This window comes from Xenopus tropicalis, chromosome 8 (genome assembly GCF_000004195.4).
Source record: "Xenopus tropicalis strain Nigerian chromosome 8, UCB_Xtro_10.0, whole genome shotgun sequence".
Taxonomy (NCBI): Eukaryota; Metazoa; Chordata; class Amphibia; order Anura; family Pipidae; genus Xenopus; species Xenopus tropicalis.
In genome coordinates, this window is record NC_030684.2 from 111,960,815 (window position 1) to 111,964,656 (window position 3,842).

At 38.3% G+C, this 3,842-nt stretch overlaps 1 long non-coding RNA gene across 1 annotated transcript; it reads right to left on the minus strand.

The window, feature by feature from the left end:
• Positions 1-310: 310 nt before the first annotated feature.
• Positions 311-3,600, minus strand: LOC116406878. The gene is made up of 3 exons (XR_004219819.1): positions 3,459-3,600; positions 938-1,181; positions 311-473 (listed from the first exon to the last, which is right to left on the minus strand). It is a non-coding gene; the product is annotated as an uncharacterized LOC116406878 (long non-coding RNA).
• Positions 3,601-3,842: the final 242 nt, after the last annotated feature.

Here is a 3,842-nt window from a genome sequence, read left to right on the forward strand (position 1 = left end):
TAGAGACTGGAATTAGAATAGAAGAGGGACTACACAGAAAGATAAGGAATATAGAGTAACAATGACAATAAATTGTAGCCTCAAAGAGCAAAAGTTTTTTTGGTTAGTGAAAACTGGAAGGATGCAGGCAAAGAAAGCAAAACTATAAAAAATAAACAATAAAGACTAGTTGCAAAGTTGCTAGAAATAGTACATTCTACTGTATAACATACTAAAAGTTATCTCAAAGGTGAACCACCCCTTTAAAGGAGAAGGAAAGATACAAAAACTAAGTAAGCTTTATCATAAAGGACTATGGAAATATAGCCATAAGCTCTCACAGAACTGCTGCTCAGTCATCAGTAAAAAGAAACACTGCATATCTTTCTTTCTATTCTATACACATGAACTTCTGTGTCAGACTTTTTTCTCAGAAAAATCCTTCAGGGGATGACACAAGTCTGCTCAGTTTGCTCCCCCCTCAGGTCCCATACCTGTAATAACAAAAAAATAAAATAAAAAGGTCAAATATGCAGCTTTATCTTCAACATGCTCTTGAGTACAGAAGACCAAATTCTGGAATATAACTTCTGAGTAAATTGATGCCACATACTGTATTAAAATAAGATCTATGGGCCTTTTATCCAACCATATGGCTTGTAGAAACCTCAAAACTGAATAATGTCTTAAGGTTCTCATGTTTGTCACTTTGGCCCCTGCAGATTAATCCAACTGGGGCTCATTTATTTAGTAAAGAAGTAAGAAGTAAATGTTTCCTTGTAGCCTGTGGAAACCAATATAAAAATTGTTTAACTGCTTTTCTTGCGGCTGTCTAAACAAAGCTGATCACTGGTTCTTATGGAATACCACCATGGCACCATATTCTGGCCTCTTCCTACTCAGAGTAGGACTAACTAGCTTTTTTTTTTTTTTATAGGGGAAAGCAAAGCATAATTACCATGATTGATGCAAATAGGGACATCTCCCCCTCTGTTACATCGCAATTCCAAATGTGCTTGATCATGGTCACATACTCTGATGAAGAAGGTAGGGTTGTCTCTGCCATTGTAACTGCGATGCAGGTCTGGTCTGTGCCTGGTGTCATTAAGACAATTGTTTCTCCCATATTTCACATACAGATGGCTTGGATACTCCATTTGGTTGTGCTGAATCTCACTGTGGGGCCCAATTATTCCATTACCCTTTCATGAAAAAAAAATTGTAGACAAGGATATGTTTGGACATTATAAACAGGTAATTTGGCCAAGGATATCCAAGACTCTATGGTTCTGGTACCTAGTACTTCCATACTAGCCCCATATATTTATGTTTCTGGGTTATATTTTCTCCTCTATAAGGAAACATGTTGACTATTTCAAACTGTTTAAATTCTTCAATATATTTGAAGCTGAAAATGCTGTTTTTACTTTACAAAGAGGACTCAATGCAGCCTCTTGTACCAAATAGTTCAAATTATATTGTTATAAGCGAGTTATTAATTAATACAACATTTACATGAATTCTGTCACACAGTAATGTTTTATACAGTTTAAAAGAATGGGTATTTCTTTATAAATTCACAAGTAAACTACAACGAGGAGCATCTCTTTTTGGACTGTTCTGCCTTGGCAGAGTAACTTACTAGCAAGATTGTTGTATCAAATATTTCTCCACTTATATCCGAAAACTACCAATTACTTTCTGAACCACAGGGGGACTCCTCTCCTAGTATCAGTACAGAGGGTGGTTGTTAGTGGTACATGCTCTACTTGGAGTAAGATTCTTAGTGGGGGCCCTTAGCGCTCTGTATTGAGTCCACTTTTATTTAACTTGTTAGGCACTGTAAGTAATGTATCAGTGTTTGCAGATGATATAAAACTCTGTATTCCAATGAATTCTACCCAGGATGTGGCACCTTGCAGCAGGATCTTGACCAACTGGCAATCTGGGCGGCTAAGTGGCAGATGAGATTTAATGTGGATAAATGTAAGCTCATGCACCTGGGATGTATAAATATGCAGCCACTTATACCCTTAATGGGACTGCACTAGGCAAATCCATAATGGAGAAGGACCTTGGAGTCCTTGTAGATAATAAACTTGGCTGTAGCAAGCAATGCCAGGCAGCAGCTGCAAGGGCAAACAAGGTTTTGAGCTGTATTAAAATTTGCGGAAGGAGGGGGTTATTCTTCCACTTTACAGAGCGCTGGTAAGGCCCCATCTAGAAAATGCCGTGCACTTTTGGCCTCCAGTGCTCAAAGGGGATATTATTAAGTTAGAGAGGGTACAGAGAAGGGCAACTAAGCTGGTAAAGGGTATGGAAAGTATTAGTTATGAAGAAAGACTGGCCAAGTTGGTATTGTTTACAATGGAGAAGAGGCGCTTATATATATACAGAGAGAGAGTGAGAGGAAGACAAAGAGAGAGAGAGAAAAATTCAAATTTGAAACATTATTTAAGGCCTAGAGCAAATATATAATTAAGCTCACTAATAAAGACTGGGGGAAGCAATAGAAGACCCCTAATAAGCTAGTAGAGACAAGCTTTTTCAATGTAATTTTCTTTACACGGTAGCAGTTGCTGGACTGTAGGTAGATGAAAAAAATTTTCAGTTTATAGGTTGTACTTGTGGTAGTCTTGTCTGCACATTCAGAAATGTTGGTAAGCAGTTGGTAACCATATGAAGAAAATAATGACTGCAGGTAGGAATGGGACCCAAAAGGCTCTATCATAAAAAAGGAAGCATATAATATGTTGCTTTTTTTCAAACTTATGTATAAAAACAGAGAATTTGCAACAAGTAAGTAACATATTTATCCAATGTAAAGGGAGCTCCATACCTTATTTAGGGGAAGGTTCCTTCCCTGCATTCTGGAGCACACAATGCCTGCAGTGGAGAGGCCTCAGGGGTGGTGCAGGGATATGGAGGCAGCATGGACCACAGCCAGCAGCCCTATGGCACCGGCCATCCCTAAGGATAGATCAGGAACATATAGGTTTGTAGCCACAAGACCTTCAATAGAAGTATGCTTGGGCAAGATGGCGGGCCTGTTCACAGGTACCCTTGTGGCAAATGTAACTGTCTCCCAAGTAAGGGTAATTCCCTAAAAAGGGGTGAGTGTATTATATCACTGAATGCATGAGAATTTGGTACATGAAACTGGGTATCAGTTCTTACATGTGCTATGAAATGGCTTGCTAACAGCAAGGTTGGAATAATGCAGTGTGCAAAGTGGAAAAAAAATCCTATTGTTTTAATCATGAAAAATCTATGGTTTCTGTTATTTCTTGAGCTAAACAGGGCAAACAGGGGAGCTGAAGCTTCTTTAGACCTGTTTCAGTGCCAATTACGCTTACATAAAACTTTAGAATCACTGAACATGTCTAAATAATGAACAGTTTGCCTAGAATTAAATGTATTTGCATCATGTAAAAAGTCATATTTGATTTTACTTCCCGCTCAAAGATGAGGTGACTTACCTTAATTGTATTCAGTGATATAAAATACGAATAACAATAGGTGAACTCATATGGGGTCTGATTTATAAGTTTAACATAACTGTTTCCCATTCTTGGCTATTGGTAAAAAGGCGTTAACATGTTCCTGTCTGCAGAGGTGTTTCTTCCAATGGTGTTGTGCTCTTCCAGGCAGCTTCCTGATAATTCTGAAATAATAAGAATGACACCTGTATGTTGCATATTAGTATGGGATTACACACACATCATACGTGCAAGAAGACTTAATGATGCTTTTCACTGTGAGTCTCTATTACCTGATTTGCTCTGCTCAGTCCTTGCAGGAACAGATTCTTTAAATGCTCTGCCTGGGAACTTTGGACTCGTCTGTATTTCTGTTTAGGGCAG